The sequence below is a fragment of the Mixophyes fleayi genome, unplaced genomic scaffold (assembly GCF_038048845.1).
Source record: "Mixophyes fleayi isolate aMixFle1 unplaced genomic scaffold, aMixFle1.hap1 Scaffold_313, whole genome shotgun sequence".
NCBI classification, from domain to species: Eukaryota; Metazoa; Chordata; class Amphibia; order Anura; family Limnodynastidae; genus Mixophyes; species Mixophyes fleayi.
This window is the reverse complement of record NW_027447159.1, coordinates 85001-100329: the sequence shown is the minus strand read 5'-3', so window position 1 is coordinate 100329 and position 15329 is coordinate 85001. Positions and strand designations below refer to the sequence as shown.

General features: G+C 45.2%; 22 non-coding genes and 46 pseudogenes across 22 annotated transcripts; all 68 read left to right on the top strand.

Moving 5' to 3' along the window:
- The first annotated feature begins 38 nt into the window (after nucleotides 1-38).
- LOC142129340 (5S ribosomal RNA) lies at nucleotides 39-157 on the top strand (annotated as a pseudogene).
- A 288-nt stretch (nucleotides 158-445) lies between these two features.
- On the top strand, nucleotides 446-564 carry LOC142129157 (5S ribosomal RNA). The gene has a single exon (XR_012685758.1). It is a non-coding gene; the product is annotated as a 5S ribosomal RNA (ribosomal RNA).
- Nucleotides 565-648: 84 nt separating this feature from the next.
- On the top strand, nucleotides 649-768 carry LOC142129249 (5S ribosomal RNA; annotated as a pseudogene).
- An 83-nt stretch (nucleotides 769-851) lies between these two features.
- On the top strand, nucleotides 852-970 carry LOC142129443 (5S ribosomal RNA; annotated as a pseudogene).
- An 84-nt stretch (nucleotides 971-1054) lies between these two features.
- On the top strand, nucleotides 1055-1174 carry LOC142129445 (5S ribosomal RNA; annotated as a pseudogene).
- An 84-nt stretch (nucleotides 1175-1258) lies between these two features.
- On the top strand, nucleotides 1259-1378 carry LOC142129515 (5S ribosomal RNA; annotated as a pseudogene).
- Nucleotides 1379-1665: 287 nt separating this feature from the next.
- Nucleotides 1666-1784, top strand: LOC142129512 (5S ribosomal RNA; annotated as a pseudogene).
- An 84-nt stretch (nucleotides 1785-1868) lies between these two features.
- On the top strand, nucleotides 1869-1985 carry LOC142129438 (5S ribosomal RNA; annotated as a pseudogene).
- An 84-nt stretch (nucleotides 1986-2069) lies between these two features.
- LOC142129590 (5S ribosomal RNA) lies at nucleotides 2070-2188 on the top strand (annotated as a pseudogene).
- Nucleotides 2189-2273: 85 nt separating this feature from the next.
- On the top strand, nucleotides 2274-2392 carry LOC142129109 (5S ribosomal RNA). Its single transcript, XR_012685715.1, has one exon. It is a non-coding gene; the product is annotated as a 5S ribosomal RNA (ribosomal RNA).
- Nucleotides 2393-2669: 277 nt separating this feature from the next.
- Nucleotides 2670-2788, top strand: LOC142129332 (5S ribosomal RNA; annotated as a pseudogene).
- Nucleotides 2789-2872: 84 nt separating this feature from the next.
- On the top strand, nucleotides 2873-2991 carry LOC142129152 (5S ribosomal RNA). Its single transcript, XR_012685754.1, has one exon. It is a non-coding gene; the product is annotated as a 5S ribosomal RNA (ribosomal RNA).
- An 84-nt stretch (nucleotides 2992-3075) lies between these two features.
- Nucleotides 3076-3194, top strand: LOC142129175 (5S ribosomal RNA). Its single transcript, XR_012685776.1, has one exon. It is a non-coding gene; the product is annotated as a 5S ribosomal RNA (ribosomal RNA).
- Nucleotides 3195-3276: 82 nt separating this feature from the next.
- On the top strand, nucleotides 3277-3395 carry LOC142129257 (5S ribosomal RNA; annotated as a pseudogene).
- A 286-nt stretch (nucleotides 3396-3681) lies between these two features.
- LOC142129511 (5S ribosomal RNA) lies at nucleotides 3682-3800 on the top strand (annotated as a pseudogene).
- Nucleotides 3801-3884: 84 nt separating this feature from the next.
- On the top strand, nucleotides 3885-4003 carry LOC142129189 (5S ribosomal RNA). Its single transcript, XR_012685788.1, has one exon. It is a non-coding gene; the product is annotated as a 5S ribosomal RNA (ribosomal RNA).
- Nucleotides 4004-4087: 84 nt separating this feature from the next.
- LOC142129588 (5S ribosomal RNA) lies at nucleotides 4088-4206 on the top strand (annotated as a pseudogene).
- Nucleotides 4207-4291: 85 nt separating this feature from the next.
- Nucleotides 4292-4410, top strand: LOC142129108 (5S ribosomal RNA). The gene has a single exon (XR_012685714.1). It is a non-coding gene; the product is annotated as a 5S ribosomal RNA (ribosomal RNA).
- Nucleotides 4411-4687: 277 nt separating this feature from the next.
- On the top strand, nucleotides 4688-4806 carry LOC142129589 (5S ribosomal RNA). The gene has a single exon (XR_012685869.1). It is a non-coding gene; the product is annotated as a 5S ribosomal RNA (ribosomal RNA).
- An 84-nt stretch (nucleotides 4807-4890) lies between these two features.
- On the top strand, nucleotides 4891-5009 carry LOC142129140 (5S ribosomal RNA). Its single transcript, XR_012685743.1, has one exon. It is a non-coding gene; the product is annotated as a 5S ribosomal RNA (ribosomal RNA).
- Nucleotides 5010-5093: 84 nt separating this feature from the next.
- Nucleotides 5094-5212, top strand: LOC142129174 (5S ribosomal RNA). Its single transcript, XR_012685775.1, has one exon. It is a non-coding gene; the product is annotated as a 5S ribosomal RNA (ribosomal RNA).
- Nucleotides 5213-5294: 82 nt separating this feature from the next.
- LOC142129447 (5S ribosomal RNA) lies at nucleotides 5295-5413 on the top strand (annotated as a pseudogene).
- Nucleotides 5414-5699: 286 nt separating this feature from the next.
- On the top strand, nucleotides 5700-5818 carry LOC142129539 (5S ribosomal RNA; annotated as a pseudogene).
- Nucleotides 5819-5902: 84 nt separating this feature from the next.
- LOC142129295 (5S ribosomal RNA) lies at nucleotides 5903-6021 on the top strand (annotated as a pseudogene).
- An 83-nt stretch (nucleotides 6022-6104) lies between these two features.
- LOC142129506 (5S ribosomal RNA) lies at nucleotides 6105-6223 on the top strand (annotated as a pseudogene).
- An 84-nt stretch (nucleotides 6224-6307) lies between these two features.
- Nucleotides 6308-6426, top strand: LOC142129469 (5S ribosomal RNA; annotated as a pseudogene).
- Nucleotides 6427-6702: 276 nt separating this feature from the next.
- LOC142129584 (5S ribosomal RNA) lies at nucleotides 6703-6821 on the top strand (annotated as a pseudogene).
- Nucleotides 6822-6905: 84 nt separating this feature from the next.
- Nucleotides 6906-7024, top strand: LOC142129201 (5S ribosomal RNA). Its single transcript, XR_012685799.1, has one exon. It is a non-coding gene; the product is annotated as a 5S ribosomal RNA (ribosomal RNA).
- Nucleotides 7025-7108: 84 nt separating this feature from the next.
- LOC142129605 (5S ribosomal RNA) lies at nucleotides 7109-7217 on the top strand (annotated as a pseudogene).
- An 84-nt stretch (nucleotides 7218-7301) lies between these two features.
- On the top strand, nucleotides 7302-7420 carry LOC142129468 (5S ribosomal RNA; annotated as a pseudogene).
- Nucleotides 7421-7504: 84 nt separating this feature from the next.
- On the top strand, nucleotides 7505-7613 carry LOC142129549 (5S ribosomal RNA; annotated as a pseudogene).
- Nucleotides 7614-7696: 83 nt separating this feature from the next.
- Nucleotides 7697-7815, top strand: LOC142129399 (5S ribosomal RNA; annotated as a pseudogene).
- An 83-nt stretch (nucleotides 7816-7898) lies between these two features.
- On the top strand, nucleotides 7899-8017 carry LOC142129550 (5S ribosomal RNA; annotated as a pseudogene).
- Nucleotides 8018-8102: 85 nt separating this feature from the next.
- On the top strand, nucleotides 8103-8221 carry LOC142129325 (5S ribosomal RNA; annotated as a pseudogene).
- An 83-nt stretch (nucleotides 8222-8304) lies between these two features.
- LOC142129388 (5S ribosomal RNA) lies at nucleotides 8305-8423 on the top strand (annotated as a pseudogene).
- An 84-nt stretch (nucleotides 8424-8507) lies between these two features.
- LOC142129162 (5S ribosomal RNA) lies at nucleotides 8508-8626 on the top strand. The gene has a single exon (XR_012685764.1). It is a non-coding gene; the product is annotated as a 5S ribosomal RNA (ribosomal RNA).
- Nucleotides 8627-8710: 84 nt separating this feature from the next.
- Nucleotides 8711-8829, top strand: LOC142129473 (5S ribosomal RNA; annotated as a pseudogene).
- Nucleotides 8830-8912: 83 nt separating this feature from the next.
- LOC142129432 (5S ribosomal RNA) lies at nucleotides 8913-9031 on the top strand (annotated as a pseudogene).
- Nucleotides 9032-9115: 84 nt separating this feature from the next.
- Nucleotides 9116-9234, top strand: LOC142129551 (5S ribosomal RNA; annotated as a pseudogene).
- Nucleotides 9235-9318: 84 nt separating this feature from the next.
- Nucleotides 9319-9427, top strand: LOC142129578 (5S ribosomal RNA; annotated as a pseudogene).
- Nucleotides 9428-9510: 83 nt separating this feature from the next.
- Nucleotides 9511-9629, top strand: LOC142129369 (5S ribosomal RNA; annotated as a pseudogene).
- Nucleotides 9630-9713: 84 nt separating this feature from the next.
- On the top strand, nucleotides 9714-9832 carry LOC142129556 (5S ribosomal RNA; annotated as a pseudogene).
- An 85-nt stretch (nucleotides 9833-9917) lies between these two features.
- On the top strand, nucleotides 9918-10036 carry LOC142129429 (5S ribosomal RNA; annotated as a pseudogene).
- An 83-nt stretch (nucleotides 10037-10119) lies between these two features.
- On the top strand, nucleotides 10120-10238 carry LOC142129252 (5S ribosomal RNA; annotated as a pseudogene).
- An 84-nt stretch (nucleotides 10239-10322) lies between these two features.
- On the top strand, nucleotides 10323-10441 carry LOC142129132 (5S ribosomal RNA). Its single transcript, XR_012685736.1, has one exon. It is a non-coding gene; the product is annotated as a 5S ribosomal RNA (ribosomal RNA).
- Nucleotides 10442-10526: 85 nt separating this feature from the next.
- On the top strand, nucleotides 10527-10645 carry LOC142129104 (5S ribosomal RNA). The gene has a single exon (XR_012685710.1). It is a non-coding gene; the product is annotated as a 5S ribosomal RNA (ribosomal RNA).
- Nucleotides 10646-10728: 83 nt separating this feature from the next.
- On the top strand, nucleotides 10729-10847 carry LOC142129247 (5S ribosomal RNA; annotated as a pseudogene).
- An 83-nt stretch (nucleotides 10848-10930) lies between these two features.
- LOC142129319 (5S ribosomal RNA) lies at nucleotides 10931-11049 on the top strand (annotated as a pseudogene).
- Nucleotides 11050-11132: 83 nt separating this feature from the next.
- Nucleotides 11133-11251, top strand: LOC142129253 (5S ribosomal RNA; annotated as a pseudogene).
- Nucleotides 11252-11335: 84 nt separating this feature from the next.
- LOC142129394 (5S ribosomal RNA) lies at nucleotides 11336-11454 on the top strand (annotated as a pseudogene).
- Nucleotides 11455-11538: 84 nt separating this feature from the next.
- LOC142129212 (5S ribosomal RNA) lies at nucleotides 11539-11657 on the top strand. Its single transcript, XR_012685809.1, has one exon. It is a non-coding gene; the product is annotated as a 5S ribosomal RNA (ribosomal RNA).
- Nucleotides 11658-11741: 84 nt separating this feature from the next.
- LOC142129481 (5S ribosomal RNA) lies at nucleotides 11742-11860 on the top strand (annotated as a pseudogene).
- An 84-nt stretch (nucleotides 11861-11944) lies between these two features.
- Nucleotides 11945-12063, top strand: LOC142129112 (5S ribosomal RNA). Its single transcript, XR_012685717.1, has one exon. It is a non-coding gene; the product is annotated as a 5S ribosomal RNA (ribosomal RNA).
- Nucleotides 12064-12147: 84 nt separating this feature from the next.
- On the top strand, nucleotides 12148-12266 carry LOC142129205 (5S ribosomal RNA). Its single transcript, XR_012685803.1, has one exon. It is a non-coding gene; the product is annotated as a 5S ribosomal RNA (ribosomal RNA).
- Nucleotides 12267-12350: 84 nt separating this feature from the next.
- Nucleotides 12351-12469, top strand: LOC142129271 (5S ribosomal RNA; annotated as a pseudogene).
- Nucleotides 12470-12553: 84 nt separating this feature from the next.
- On the top strand, nucleotides 12554-12672 carry LOC142129593 (5S ribosomal RNA; annotated as a pseudogene).
- Nucleotides 12673-12756: 84 nt separating this feature from the next.
- LOC142129176 (5S ribosomal RNA) lies at nucleotides 12757-12875 on the top strand. Its single transcript, XR_012685777.1, has one exon. It is a non-coding gene; the product is annotated as a 5S ribosomal RNA (ribosomal RNA).
- Nucleotides 12876-12959: 84 nt separating this feature from the next.
- Nucleotides 12960-13078, top strand: LOC142129393 (5S ribosomal RNA; annotated as a pseudogene).
- An 84-nt stretch (nucleotides 13079-13162) lies between these two features.
- On the top strand, nucleotides 13163-13281 carry LOC142129138 (5S ribosomal RNA). The gene has a single exon (XR_012685741.1). It is a non-coding gene; the product is annotated as a 5S ribosomal RNA (ribosomal RNA).
- An 84-nt stretch (nucleotides 13282-13365) lies between these two features.
- LOC142129158 (5S ribosomal RNA) lies at nucleotides 13366-13484 on the top strand. Its single transcript, XR_012685759.1, has one exon. It is a non-coding gene; the product is annotated as a 5S ribosomal RNA (ribosomal RNA).
- An 82-nt stretch (nucleotides 13485-13566) lies between these two features.
- LOC142129441 (5S ribosomal RNA) lies at nucleotides 13567-13685 on the top strand (annotated as a pseudogene).
- Nucleotides 13686-13768: 83 nt separating this feature from the next.
- LOC142129479 (5S ribosomal RNA) lies at nucleotides 13769-13887 on the top strand (annotated as a pseudogene).
- Nucleotides 13888-13969: 82 nt separating this feature from the next.
- On the top strand, nucleotides 13970-14088 carry LOC142129446 (5S ribosomal RNA). Its single transcript, XR_012685855.1, has one exon. It is a non-coding gene; the product is annotated as a 5S ribosomal RNA (ribosomal RNA).
- A 286-nt stretch (nucleotides 14089-14374) lies between these two features.
- LOC142129408 (5S ribosomal RNA) lies at nucleotides 14375-14493 on the top strand (annotated as a pseudogene).
- Nucleotides 14494-14576: 83 nt separating this feature from the next.
- Nucleotides 14577-14695, top strand: LOC142129230 (5S ribosomal RNA). The gene has a single exon (XR_012685826.1). It is a non-coding gene; the product is annotated as a 5S ribosomal RNA (ribosomal RNA).
- An 84-nt stretch (nucleotides 14696-14779) lies between these two features.
- On the top strand, nucleotides 14780-14898 carry LOC142129606 (5S ribosomal RNA; annotated as a pseudogene).
- Nucleotides 14899-14981: 83 nt separating this feature from the next.
- LOC142129490 (5S ribosomal RNA) lies at nucleotides 14982-15100 on the top strand (annotated as a pseudogene).
- Nucleotides 15101-15185: 85 nt separating this feature from the next.
- Nucleotides 15186-15304, top strand: LOC142129233 (5S ribosomal RNA). Its single transcript, XR_012685828.1, has one exon. It is a non-coding gene; the product is annotated as a 5S ribosomal RNA (ribosomal RNA).
- The last annotated feature ends 25 nt before the right edge of the window (nucleotides 15305-15329 follow it).

Sequence of the window (15329 nt, the reverse complement as noted above, 5' to 3'; positions counted from 1 at the left end):
TGAGATGTATAAGACATGTAGGTCATTAGAAAACCAATACCTACAGCCACACCACCCTGAACAAGCCCAATCTCATCTGATCTTGGAAGCTAAGCAGGACCGGGCCTGGTTAGTACTTGGATGGGAGACAATCTGGGAATACCAGGTGCTGTAGGCCATTTTTTTTTATTTTCTCTTGTTCCGGCTTCCTTCAATGCTGGTTTTGAGATGTATAAGAGATGTAGGTCATTAGGAAGCTAATACCTTCAGACACACCACCCTGAATAAGCCTAATCTCGTCTGATCTTGAAAGCTAAGCAGGGGCCAGGCCTGGTTAGTACTTGGATAGGATACCAACTGGGAATACCAGATGCTGTATGATTGTTTTTTTTATTTTCTCTTGTTCCGGCTTCCTTCAATGCTGGTTTTGAGATGTATAAGAGATGTAGGTCATTAGGAAAACAATACATACAGCCACACCACCCTGAACAAGCCCAATCTCGTCTGATCTTGGAAGCTAAGCAGGGCCGGGCCTGGTTAGTACTTGGATGGGAGACCATCTGGGAATACCAGGTGCTGTAGGCCTTATTTTTTTTATTTTCTCTTGTCCGGCTTCCTTCGAAGCTGGATTTGAGATGTATAAGAGATGTAGGTCATTAGGAAACCAATACCTACAGCCACACCACCCTGAACAAGCCCAATCTCATCTGATTTTGGAAGCTAAGCAGGGCCGGGCCTGGTTAGTACTTGGATGGTAGACCACCTGGGAATACCAGGTTGCTGTAGGCAGTTTTTTTTATTTTCTCTTGTTCTGGCTTCCTTCGAAGCTGGTTTTGAGATGTATAAGACATGTAGGTCATTAGAACACCAATACCTACAGCCACACCACCCTGAACAAGCCCAATCTCATCTGATCTTGGAAGCTAAGCAGGACCGGGTCTGGTTAGTACTTGGATGGGAGACAACCTGGGAATACCAGATGCTGTATGATTGTTTTTTTTATTTTCTCTTGTTCCGGCTTCCTGCAAAGCTGGTTTTGAGATGTATAAGAGATGTAGGTCATTAGGAAAACAATACATACAGCCACACCACCCTGAACAAGCCCAATCTCGTCTGATCTTGGAAGCTAAGCAGGGGCCAGGCCTGGTTAGTACTTGGATGGGAGACCATCTGGGAATACCAGGTGCTGTAGGCCTTTTTTTTTTATTTTCTCTTGTTCCGGCTTCCTTCGAAGCTGGATTTGAGATGTATAAGAGATGTAGGTCATTAAGAAACCAATACCTACAGCCACACCCCACCCTGAACAAGCCCAATCTCATCTGATTTTGGAAGCTAAGCAGGGCCGGCCTGGTTAGTACTTGGATGGTAGACCACCTGGGAATACCAGGTGCTGTAGGCCATTTTATTTTATTTTCTCTTGTTCCGGCTTCCTTCAATGCTGGTTTTGAGATGTATAAGAGATGTAGGTCATTAGGAAGCTAATACCTTCAGATACACCACCCTGAATAAGCCTAATCTCGTCTGATCTTGAAAGCTAAGCAGGGGCCGGTCCTGGTTAGTACTTGGATAGGAGACCAACTGGGAATACCAGATGCTGTATGATTGTTTTTTTTATTTTCTCTTGTTCCGGCTTCCTGCAAAGCTGGTTTTGAGATGTATAAGAGATGTAGGTCATTAGGAAACCAATACTATAACCACACCACCCTGAACAAGCCCAATCTCGTCTGATCTTCGAAACTAAGCAGGGCCGGGCCTGGTTAGTACTTGGATGGGAGACCACCTGGGAATACAAGGTGCTGTAGGCCATTTTTTTTTATTTTCTCTTGTTCCGGCTTCCTTCGAAGCTGGTTTTGAGATGTATAAGAGATGTAGGTCATTAGAAAAACAATACCTACAGCCACACCACCCTGAACAAGCCCAATCTCGTCTGATCTTGGAAGCTAAGCAGGGCTGGGCCTGGTTAGTTTGGATGGGAGACCACCTGGGAATACCAGGTGCTGTAGGCAATTTTTTTTTATTTTCTCTTGTTCCGACTTCCTTCAATGCTGGTTTTGAGATGTATAAGAGATGTATTTCATTAGGAAATCAATATCTACAGCCACACCACCCTGAACAAGCCCAATCTCGTCTGATCTTCAAAGCTAAGCAGGGCCAGGCCTGGTTAGTAGTTGGATGGGAGACCACCTGGGAATACCATGTGCTTTAGGTAATTTTTTTTTTATTTTCTCTTGTTCCGGCTTCCTTCGAAGCTGGATTTGAGATGTATAAGAGATGTAGGTCTTTAGGAAACCAATACCTACAGCCACACCACCCTGAACAAGCCCAATCTCATCTGATCTTGGAAGCTAAGAAGGGCTGGGCCTGGTTAGTACTTGGATGGGAGACCACCTGGGAATACCAGGTGCTGTAGGCAATTTTTTTTTATTTTCTCTTGTTCCGACTTCCTTCAATGCTGGTTTTGAGATGTATAAGAGATGTAGGTCATTAGGAAACCATTACCTACAGCCACACCACCCTGAACAAGCCTGATCTTGGAAGCTAAGCAGGGCCCAGCCTGGTAAGTTCTTGGATGGGAGACCACCTGGGAATACCAGGTGCTGTAGGCAGTTTTTTTTTATTTTCTCTTGTTCCGGCTTCCTTCGAAGCTGGTTTTGAGATGTATAAGACATGTAGGTCTTTAGAAAACCAATACCTACAGCCACACCACCCTGAACAAGCCCAATCTCATTTGGTCTTGGAAGCTAAGTAGGAACGGGCCTGGTTAGTACTTGGATGGGAGACCACCTGGGAATACCAGGTGCTGTAGGCCATTTTTTTTTATTTTCTCTTGTTCCGGCTTCCTTCAATGCTGGTTTTGAGATGTATAAGAGATGTAGGTCATTAGGAAACCAATACCTACAGCCACACCACCCTGAACAAGCCCAATCTCATCTGATCTTGGAAGCTAAGCAGGGCCGGGCCTGGTTAGTACTTGGATGGGAGACCACCTGGGAATACCAGGTGCTGTAGGCAATTCTTTTTTATTTTCTCTTGTTCCGACTTCCTTCAATGCTGGTTTTGAGATGTATAAGAGATGTAGGTCATGAGGAAACCATCACCTACAGCCACACCACCCTGAACAAGCCCAATCTCATCTGATCTTGGAAGCTAAGTAGGGCCGGGCCTGGTTAGTACTTGGATGGTAGACCACCTGGGAATACCAGGTGCTGTAGGCAGTTTTTTTTATTTTCTCTTGTTCTGGCTTCCTTCGAAGCTGGTTTTGAGATGTATAAGACATGTAGGTCATTAGAAACCAATACCTACAGCCACACCACTCTGAACAAGCCCAATCTCATCTGATCTTGGAAGCTAAGCAGGACCGGGCCTGGTTAGTACTTGGATGGTAGACCACCTGGGAATACCAGGTGCTGTAGGCCATTTTTTTTTATTTTCTCTTGTTCCGGCTTCCTTCAATGCTGGTTTTGAGATGTATAAGAGATGTAGGTCATTAGGAAGCTAATACCTTCAGACACACCACCCTGAATAAGCCTAATCTCGTCTGATCTTGAAAGCTAAGCAGGGCCGGTCCTGGTTAGTACTTGGATAGGAGACCAACTGGGAATACCAGATGCTGTATGATTGTTTTTTTTATTTTCTCTTGTTCCGGCTTCCTGCAAAGCTGGTTTTGAGATGTATAAGAGATGTAGGTCATTAGGAAACCAATACTATAACCACACCACCCTGAACAAGCCCAATCTCGTCTGATCTTCGAAACTAAGCAGGGCCGGGCCTGGTTAGTACTTGGATGGGAGACCACCTGGGAATACAAGGTGCTGTAGGCCATTTTTTTTTATTTTCTCTTGTTCCGGCTTCCTTCGAAGCTGGTTTTGAGATGTATAAGAGATGTAGGTCATTAGAAAACCAATACCTACAGCCACACCACCCTGAACAAGCCCAATCTCGTCTGATCTTGGAAGCTAAGCAGGGCTGGGCCTGGTTAGTACTTGGATGGGAGACCACCTGGGAATACCAGGTGCTGTAGGCAATTTTTTTTTATTTTCTCTTGTTCCGACTTCCTTCAATGCTGGTTTTGAGATGTATAAGAGATGTATTTCATTAGGAAATCAATATCTACAGCCACACCACCCTGAACAAGCCCAATCTCGTCTGATCTTCAAAGCTAAGCAGGGCCAGGCCTGGTTAGTAGTTGGATGGGAGACCACCTGGGAATACCATGTGCTTTAGGTAATTTTTTTTTTATTTTCTCTTGTTCCGGCTTCCTTCGAAGCTGGATTTGAGATGTATAAGAGATGTAGGTCTTTAGGAAACCAATACCTACAGCCACACCACCCTGAACAAGCCCAATCTCATCTGATCTTGGAAGCTAAGAAGGGCTGGGCCTGGTTAGTACTTGGATGGGAGACCACCTGGGAATACCAGGTGCTGTAGGCAATTTTTTTTTATTTTCTCTTGTTCCGACTTCCTTCAATGCTGGTTTTGAGATGTATAAGAGATGTAGGTCATTAGGAAACCATTACCTACAGCCACACCACCCTGAACAAGCCTGATCTTGGAAGCTAAGCAGGGCCCAGCCTGGTAAGTTCTTGGATGGGAGACCACCTGGGAATACCAGGTGCTGTAGGCCATTTTTTTTTATTTTCTCTTGTTCCGGCTTCCTTCAATGCTGGTTTTGAGATGTATAAGAGATGTAGGTCATTAGGAAACCAATACCTACAGCCACACCACCCTGAACAAGCCCAATCTCATCTGATCTTGGAAGCTAAGCAGGGCCGGGCCTGGTTAGTACTTGGATGGGAGACCACCTGGGAATACCAGGTGCTGTAGGCCATTTTTTTTTATTTTCTCTTGTTCCGGCTTCCTTCAATGCTGGTTTTGAGATGTATAAGAGATGTAGGTCATTAGGAAACCAATACCTACAGCCACACCACCCTGAACAAGCCCAATCTCATCTGATCTTGGAAGCTAAGCAGGGCCGGGCCTGGTTAGTACTTGGATGGGAGACCACCTGGGAATACCAGGTGCTGTAGGCAATTCTTTTTTATTTTCTCTTGTTCCGACTTCCTTCAATGCTGGTTTTGAGATGTATAAGAGATGTAGGTCATGAGGAAACCATCACCTACAGCCACACCACCCTGAACAAGCCCAATCTCATCTGATCTTGGAAGCTAAGTAGGGCCGGGCCTGGTTAGTACTTGGATGGTAGACCACCTGGGAATACCAGGTGCTGTAGGCAGTTTTTTTTATTTTCTCTTGTTCTGGCTTCCTTCGAAGCTGGTTTTGAGATGTATAAGACATGTAGGTCATTAGAAACCAATACCTACAGCCACACCACTCTGAACAAGCCCAATCTCATCTGATCTTGGAAGCTAAGCAGGACCGGGCCTGGTTAGTACTTGGATGGGAGACAACCTGGGAATACCAGGTGCGGTAGGCCATTTTTTTTTATTTTCTCTTGTTCCGGCTTCCTTCAATGCTGGTTTTGAGATGTATAAGAGATGTAGGTCATTAGGAAGCTAATACCTTCAGACACACCACCCTGAATAAGCCTAATCTCATCTGATCTTGAAAGCTAAGCAGGGCCAGGCCTGGTTAGTACTTGGATAGGAGACCAACTGGGAATACCAGATGCTGTATGATTGTTTTTTTTATTTTCTCTTGTTCCGGCTTCCTGCAAAGCTGGTTTTGAGATGTATAAGAGATGTAGGTCATTAGAAAACCAATACTATAACCACACCACCCTTAACAAGCCCAATCTCATCTGATCTTGGATGCTAAGTAGGGTCGGGCCTGGTTACTACTTGGATGGGAGACCACCTATGAATACCAGGTGCTGTAGGCCTTTTTTTTTTATTTTCTCTTGTTCCGGCTTCCTTCAATGCTGGTTTTGAGATGTATAAGAGATGTAGGTCATTAGGAAAACAAAACATACAGCCACACCACCCTGAACAAGCCCAATCTCGTCTGATCTTGGAAGCTAAGCAGGGCCAGGCCTGGTTAGTACTTGGATGGGAGACCATCTGGGAATACCAGGTGCTGTAGGCCTTTTTTTTTATTTTCTCTTGTTCCGGCTTCCTTCGAAGCTGGATTTGAGATGTATAAGAGATGTAGGTCATTAGAAAACCAATGCCTACAGCCACCCCACCCTGAACAAGCCCAATCTCGTCTGATCTTGGAAGCTAAGCAGAGCCCAGCCTGGTTAGTACTTGTATGGGAGACCACCTGGGAATACCAGGTGCTGTAGGCAGTTTTTTTTTATTTTCTCTTGTTCCGGCTTCCTTCGAAGCTGGTTTTGAGATGTATAAGACATGTAGGTCTTTAGAAAACCAATACCTACAGCCACACCACCCTGAACAAGCCCAATCTCATTTGATCTTGGAAGCTAAGCAGGACCAGGCCTGGTTAGTACTTGGATGGGAGACCACCTGGGATTACCAGGTGCTGTATGCCATTTTTTTTTATTTTCTCTTGTTCCGGCTTCCTTCAATGCTGGTTTTGAGATGTATAAGAGATGTAGGTCATTAGGAAATCAATACATACAGCCACACCACCCTGAACAAGCCTGATCTTGGAAGCTAACCAGGGCCGGGCCTGGTTAGTACTTGGATGGGAGACCACCTGGGAATACCAAGTGCTGTAGGCCTTTTTTTTTATTTTCTCTTGTTCCGGCTTCCTACAATGCTGGTTTTAAGATGTATAAGAGATGTAGGTCAGTAAGAAACCAATACCTACAGCCACACCACCCCGAACAAGCCCAATCTCATCTGATCTTGGAAGCTAAGAAGGGCCAGGCCTGGTTAGTACTTTGATAGGAGACCACCTGGGAATACCAGATGCTTTAGGCCTTTCTTTTTTATTTTCTCTTGTTCCGACTTTATTCAATGCTGGTTTTGAGATGTATAAGAGATGTAGGTCATTAGAAAAACAATACCTACAGCCACACCACCCTGAACAAGCCCAATCTCGTCTGATCTTGGAAGCTAAGCAGGGCAGGGCCTGGTTAGTACTTGGATGGGAGACCACCTGGGAATACCAGGTGCTGTAGGCAATTTTTTTTTATTTTCTCTTGTTCCGACTTCCTTCAATGCTGGTTTTGAGATGTATAAGAGATGTAGGTCATTAGGAAACCAATACCTACAGCCACACCACCCTGAACAAGCCTGATCTTGGAAGCTAAGCAGGGCCCGGCCTGGTAAGTACTTGGATGGGAGACCACCTGGGAATACCAGGTGCTGTAGGCAGTTTTTTTTTATTTTCTGTTGTTCCGGCTTCCTTCGAAGCTGGTTTTGAGATGTATAAGACATGTAGGTCTTTAGAAAACCAATACCTACAGCCACACCACCCTGAACAAGCCCAATCTCATTTGATCTTGGAAGCTAAGCAGGACCAGGCCTGGTTAGTACTTGGATGGGAGACCACCTGGGATTACCAGGTGCTGTATGCCATTTATTTTTATTTTCTCTTGTTCCGGCTTCCTTCAATGCTGGTTTTGAGATGTATAAGAGATGTAGGTCATTAGGAAAACAAAACATACAGCCACACCACCCTGAACAAGCCTGATCTTGGAAGCTAAGCAGGGCCGGGCCTGGTTAGTACTTGGATGGGAGACCACCTGGGAATACCAGGTGCTGTAGGCCTTATTTTTTTATTTTCTCTTGTTCCGGCTTCCTTCGAAGCTGGATTTGAGATGTATAAGAGATGTAGGTTTTTAGGAAACCTATGCTATAGCCACACCCCCCTGAACAAGCCCAATCTCATCTGATCTTGGAAGCTAAGCAGGGCTGGACCTGGTTAGTACTCGGATGGGAGACCACCTGGGAATACCAGATGCTGTAGGCCTTTTTTTTTATTTTCTCTTGTTCCGGCTTCCTACAATGCTGGTTTTAAGATGTATAAGAGATGTAGGTCAGTAAGAAACCAATACCTACAGCCACACCACCCTGAACAAGCCCAATCTCGTCTGATCTTCGAAGCTAAGCAGGGCCAGGCCTGCTTAGTAGTTGGATGGGAGACCACCTGGGAATACCAGGTGCTTTAGGCAATTTTTTTTTTATTTTCTCTTGTTCCGACTTCCTTCGAAGCTGGTTTTGAGATGTATAAGAGATGTAGGTCTTTAGGAAACCAATACCTACAGCCACACCACCCTGAACAAGCCCAATCTCTTCTGATCTTGGAAGCTAAGAAGGGCCGGGCCTGGTTAGTACTTGGATGGGAGACCACCTGGGAATAACAGGTGCTGTAGGCAATTTTTTTTATTTTCTCTTGTTCCGACTTCCTTCAATGCTGGTTTTGAGATGTATAAGAGATGTAGGTCATTAGGAAACCAATACCTACAGCCCCACCACCCTGAACAAGCCCAATCTCGTCTGATCTTGGAAGCTAAGCAGGGCCCGGCCTGGTAAGTACTTGGATGGGAGACCACCTGGGAATACCAGGTGCTGTAGGCAGTTTTTTTTTATTTTCTCTTGTTCCGGCTTCCTTCGAAGCTGGTTTTGAGATGTATAAGACATGTAGGTCTTTAGAAAATCAATACCTACAGCCACACCACCCTGAACAAGCCCAATCTCATTTGATCTTGGAAGCTAAGCAGGACCGGGCCTGGTTAGTACTTGGATGGGAGACCATCTGGGAATACCAGGTGCTGTAGGCCATTTTTTTTTATTTTCTCTCTTTCCGGCTTCCTTCAATGCTGGTTTTGAGATGTATAAGAGATGTAGGTCATTAGGAAAACAATACATACAGCCACACCACCCTGAACAAGCCCAATCTCGTCTGATCTTGGAAGCTAAGCAGGGTCACGCCTGGTTAGTACTTGGATGGGAGATCATCTGGGAATACCAGGTGCTGTAGGCCTTTTTTTTTATTTTCTCTTGTTCCGGCTTCCTTCGAAGCTGGATTTGAGATGTATAAGAGATGTAGGTCATTAGGAAACCAATACCTACAGCCACACCACCCTGAACAAGCCCAATCTCGTCTGATCTTGGAAGCTAAGCAGGGCCCAGCCTGGTTTGTACTTGGATGGGAGACCACCTGGGAATACCAGGTGCTGTAGGCAGTTTTTTTTTATTTTCTGTTGTTCCGGCTTCCTTCGAAGCTGGTTTTGAGATGTATAAGACATGTAGGTCTTTAGAAAACCAATACCTACAGCCACACCACCCTGAACAAGCCCAATCTCATTTGATCTTGGAAGCTAAGCAGGACCAGGCCTGGTTTGTACTTGGATGGGAGACCACCTGGGTTTACCAGGTGCTGTATGCCATTTATTTTTATTTTCTCTTGTTCCGGCTTCCTTCAATGCTGGTTTTGAGATGTATAAGAGATGTAGGTCATTAGGAAACCAATACATACAGCCACACCACCCTGAACAAGCCTGATCTTGGAAGCTAAGCAGGGCCGGGCCTGGTGAGTACTTGGATGGGAGACCACCTGGGAATACCAGGTGCTGTAGGCCTTATTTTTTTATTTTCTCTTGTTCCGGCTTCCTTCGAAGCTGGATTTGAGATGTATAAGAGATGTAGGTCTTTAGGAAACCTATGCTATAGCCACACCCCCCTGAACAAGCCCAATCTCATCTGATCTTGGAAGCTAAGCAGGGCTGGGCCTGGTTAGTACTCAGATGGGAGACCACCTGGGAATACCAGATGCTGTAGGCCTTTTTTTTTTATTTTCTCTTGTTCCGGCTTCCTACAATGCTGGTTTTAAGATGTATAAGAGATGTAGGTCAGTAAGAAACCAATACCTACAGCCACACCACCCTGAACAAGCCCAATCTCGTTTGATCTTTGAAGCTAAGCAGGGCCAGGCCTGCTTAGTAGTTGGATGGGAGACCACCTGGGAATACCAGGTGCTTTAGGCAATTTTTTTTTTATTTTCTCTTGTTCCGACTTCCTTCGAAGCTGGTTTTGAGATGTATAAGAGATGTAGGTCTTTAGGAAACCAATACCTACAGCCACACCACCCTGAACAAGCCCAATCTCTTCTGATCTTGGAAGCTAAGAAGGGCCAGGCCTGGTTAGTACTTGGATGGGAGACCACCTGGGAATAACAGGTGCTGTAGGCAATTTTTTTTATTTTCTCTTGTTCCGACTTCCTTCAATGCTGGTTTTGAGATGTATAAGAGATGTAGGTCATTAGGAAACCAATACCTACAGCCACACCACCCTGAACAAGCCCAATCTCGTCTGATCTTGGAAGCTAAGCAGGGCCCGGCCTGGTTAGTACTTGGATGGGAGACCACCTGGGAATACCAGGTGCTGTAGGCAGTTTTTTTTTATTTTCTCTTGTTCCGGCTTCCTTCGAAGCTGGTTTTGAGATGTATAAGATATGTAGGTCTTTAGAAAACCAATACCTACAGCCACACCACCCTGAACAAGCCCAATCTCATTTGATCTTGGAAGCTAAGCAGGACCGGGCCTGGTTAGTACTTGGATGGGAGACCACCTGGGAATACCAGGTGCTGTAGGCCATTTTTTTCTTATTTTCTCTTGTTCCGGCTTCCTTCAATGCTGGTTTTGAAATGTATAAGAGATGTAGGTCATTAGGAAACCAATACATACAGCCACACCACCCTGAACAAGCCCAATCTCGTCTGATCTTGGAAGCTAAGCAGGGCAGGGCCTGGTTAGTACTTGGATGGGAGACCACCTGGGAATACCAGGTGCTGTATGCCTAATTTTTTTATTTTCTCTTGTTCCGGCTACCTTCGAAGCTGGATTTGAGATGTATAAGAGATGTAGGTCTTTAGGAAACCAATGCTATAGCCACACCCCCCTGAACAAGCCCAATCTCATCTGATCTTGGAAGATAAGCAGGGCCGGGCCTGGTTAGTACTCGGATGGGAGACCACCTGGGAATACCAGGTGCTGTAGGCCTTTTTTTTTATTTTCTCTTGTTCCGGCTTCCTACAATGCTGGTTTTAAGATGTATAAGAGATGTAGGTCAGTAAGAAACCAATACCTACAGCCACACCACCCTGAACAAGCCCAATCTCATCTGATCTTGGAAGCTAAGAAGGGCTGGGCTTGGTTAGTACTTTGATGGGAGACCACCTGGGAATACCAGATGCTGTAGGCCTTTCTTTTTATTTTCTCTTGTTCCGGCTTCCTTCGAAGCTGGTTTTGAGATGTATATGAGATGTAGGTCTTTAGAAAACCAATACCTACAGCCACACCACCCTGAACAAGCCCAATCTCATCTGATCTTGGAAGCTAAGAAGGGCCGGGCCTGGTTAGTACTTGGATGGGAGACCACCTGGGAATACCAGGTGCTGTCGGCAATTTTTTTTTATTTTCTCTTGTTCCGACTTCCTTCAATGCTGGTTTTGAGATGTATAAGAGATGTAGGTCATTAGGAAACCAATACCTACAGCCACACCACCCTGAACAAGCCCAATCTCGTCTGATCTTGGAAGCTAAGCAGGGCCCAGCCTGGTTAGTACTTGGATGGGAGACCACCTGGGAATACCAGGTGCTGTAGGCAGTTTTTTTTTATTTTCTCTTGTTCCGGCTTCCTTCGAAGCTGGTTTTGAGATGTATAAGACATGTAGGTCTTTAGAAAACCAATACCTACAGCCACACCACCCTGAACAAGCCCAATCTCGTTTGATCTTGGAAGCTAAGCAGGATCGGGCTTGGTTAGTACTTGGATGGGAGACCACCTGGGAATACCAGGTGCTGTAGGCCATTTTTTTTTATTTTCTCTTGTTCCGGCTTCCTTCAATGCTGGTTTTGAGATGTATAAGAGATGTAGGTCATTAGGAAACCAATACCTACAGCCGCACCACCCTGAACAAGCCCAATCTCATCAGATCTTTTAAGCTAAGAAGGGCTGGGCCTGGTTAATACTTGGATGGGAGACCACCTGGGAATACCAGGTGCTGTAGGCCTTTTTTTTTTATTTTCTCTTGTTCCGTCTTCCTTCAATGCTGGTTTTGAGATGTATAAGAGATGTAGGTCATTAGAAAAACAATACCTACAGTCACACCACCCTGAACAAGCCCAATCTCATCTGATCTTGGAAGCTAAGCAGGGCCGGGCTTGGTTAGTACTTGGATGGGAGACCACCTGGGAATACCAGGTGCTGTAGGCAATTCTTTTTTATTTTCTCTTGTTCCGACTTCCTTCAATGCTGGTTTTGAGATGTGTAAGAGATGTAGGTCATTAGAAAACCAATACCTACAGCCACACCACCCTGAACAAGCCCAATCTCATCTGATCTTGGAAGCTAAGCAGGATCGGGCCTGGTTAGTACTTGGATGGTAGACCACCTGGGAATACCAGGTGCTGTAGGCAATTCTCTTTTATTTTCTCTTGTTCCGGCTTCCTTCGAAGCTGGTTTTGAGATGTATAAGACATGTAGGTCATTAGAAAACCAATACCTCCAGCCACACCACCCTGAACAAGCCCAATCTCATCTGATCTTGGAAGCTAAGCAGGACCGGGCCTGGTTAGTACTTGGATGGGAGACCACCTGGGAATACCAGGTGCTGTAGGCCATTTTTTTTTATTTTCTCTTGTTCCGGCTTCCTTCAATGCTGGTTTTGAGATGTATAAGAGATGTAGGTCATTAGGAAGCCAATACCTACAGACACACCACCCTGAATAAGCCTAATTTCGTCTTCTCTTGGATGCTAAGTAGGGTCGGGCCTGGTTAGTACTTGGATGGGAGACCACCTATGAATACCAGGTGCTGTAGGCCTTTTTTTTTTATTTTCTCTTGTTCCGGCTTCCTTCAATGCTGGTTTTGAGATGTATAAGAGATGTAGGTCATTAGAAAAACAATACCTACAGCCACACCACCCTGAACAAGCCCAATCTCGTCTGATCTTGGAAGCTAAGCAGGGCTGGGCCTGGTTAGTACTTGGATGGGAGACCACCTGGGAATACCAGGTGCTGTAGGCAATTTTTTTTTATTTTCTCTTGTTCCGACTTCCTTCAATGCTGGTTTTGAGATGTATAAGAGATGTAGGTCATTAGGAAACCAATACCTACAGCCACACCACCCTGAACAAGCCCAATCTCGTCTGATCTTGGAAGCTAAGCAGGGCCCAGCCTGGTTAGTACTTGGATGGGAGACCACCTGGGAATACCAGGTGCTGTAGGCAGTTTTTTTTTATTTTCTCTTGTTCCGGCTTCCTTCGAAGCTGGTTTTGAGATGTATAAGACATGTAGGTCTTTAGAAAACCAATACCTACAGCCACACCACCCTGAACAAGCCCAATCTCGTTTGATCTTGGAAGCTAAGCAGGATCGGGCCTGGTTAGTACTTGGATGGGAGACCACCTGGGAATACCAGGTGCTGTAGGCCATTTTTTTTTATTTTCTCTTGTTCCGGCTTCCTTCAATGCTGGTTTTGAGATGTATAAGAGATGTAGGTCATTAGGAAACCAATACCTACAGCCGCACCACCCTGAACAAGCCCAATCTCTTCTGATCTTGGAAGCTAAGCAGGGCCGGGCCTGGTTAGTACTTGGATGGGAGACCACCTGGGAATACCAGGTGCTGTAGGCCTTTTATTTTATTTTTTCTTGTTCCGGCTTCCTTCAATGCTGGTTTTCAGATGTATAAGAGATGTAGGTCAGTAGGAAACCATACCTACAGCCACACCACCCTGAACAAGCCCAATCTCATCAGATCTTTTAAGCTAAGAAGGGCTGGGCCTGGTTAATACTTGGATGGGAGACCACCTGGGAATACCAGGTGCTGTAGGCCTTTTATTTTATTTTTTCTTGTTCCGTCTTCCTTCAATGCTGGTTTTGAGATGTGTAAGAGATGTAGGTCATTAGAAAACCAATACCTACAGCCACACCACCCTGAACAAGCCCAATCTCATCTGATCTTGGAAGCTAAGCAAGATCGGGCGTGGTTAGTACTTGGATGGTAGATCACCTGGGAATACCAGGTGCTGTAGGCAGTTTTTTTATTTTCTCTTGTTCCGGCTTCCTTCGAAGCTGGTTTTGAGATGTATAAGACATGTAGGTCATTAGAAAACCAATACCTACAGCCACACCACCCTGAACAAGCCCAATCTCATCTGATCTTGGAAACTAAGCAGGATCGGGCCTGGTTAGTACTTGGATGGGAGACCACCTGGGAATACCAGGTGCTGTAGGCCATTTTTTTTTATTTTCTCTTGTTCCGGCTTCCTTCAATGCTGGTTTTGAGATGTATAAGAGATGTAGGTCATTAGGAAGCCAATACCTACAGACACACCACCCTGAATAAGCCTAGTTTCGTCTGATCTTGAAAGCTAAGCAGGACCGGGCCTGGTTAGTACTTGGATAGGAAACCAACTGGGAATACCAGATGCTGTATGATTGTTTTTTTTATTTTCTCTTGTTTCGGCTTCCTGCAAAGCTGGTTTTGAGATGTATAAGAGATGTAGGTCATTAGGAAACCAATACTATAACCACACCACCCTGAACAAGCCCAATCTCATCTGATCTTGGATGCTAAGTAGGGTCGGGCCTGGTTAGTACTTGGATGGGAGACCACCTGGGAATACCAGGTGCTGTAGGCAGTTTTTTTTATTTTCTCTTGTTCCGGCTTCCTTCGAAGCTGGTTTTGAGATGTATAAGACATGTAGGTCATTACACAACCAATACCTACAGCCACACCACCCTGAACAAGCCCAATCTCATCTGATCTTGGAAGCTAAGCAGGACCGGGCCTGGTTAGTACTTGGATGGGAGACCACCTGGAAATACCAGGTGCTGTAGGCCATTTTTTTTTATTTTCTCTTGTTCCGGCTTCCTTCAATGCTGGTTTTGAGATGTATAAGAGATGTAGGTCATTAAGAAGCCAATACCTACAGACACACCACCCTGAATAAGCCTAATCTCATCTGATCTTGAATGCTAAGCAGGGACGGGCCTGGTTAGTACTTGGATAGGAGACCAACTGGGAATACCAGATGCTGTATGATTGTTTTTTTTATTTTCTCTTGTTCCGGCTTCCTGCAAAGCTGGTTTTGAGATGTATAAGAGATGTAGGTCATTAGGAAACCAATACTATAACCACACCACCCTGAACCAGCCCAATCTCATCTGATCTTGGATGCTAAGTAGGGTCGGGCCTGGTTAGTACTTGGATGGGAGACCACCTATGAATACCAGGTGCTGTAGGCCTTTTTTTTTTATTTTCTCTTGTTCCGGCTTCCTTCAATGCTGGTTTTTAAGATGTATAAGAGATGTAGGTCAGTAAGAAACCAATACCTACAGCCACACCACCCTGAACAAGCCCAATCTCATCTGATCTTGGAAGCTAAGAAGGGCTGGGCCTGGTTAGTACTTTTATGGGAGACCACCTGGGAATACCAGGTGCTGTAGGCAGTTTTTTTTTATTTTCTCTTGTTCC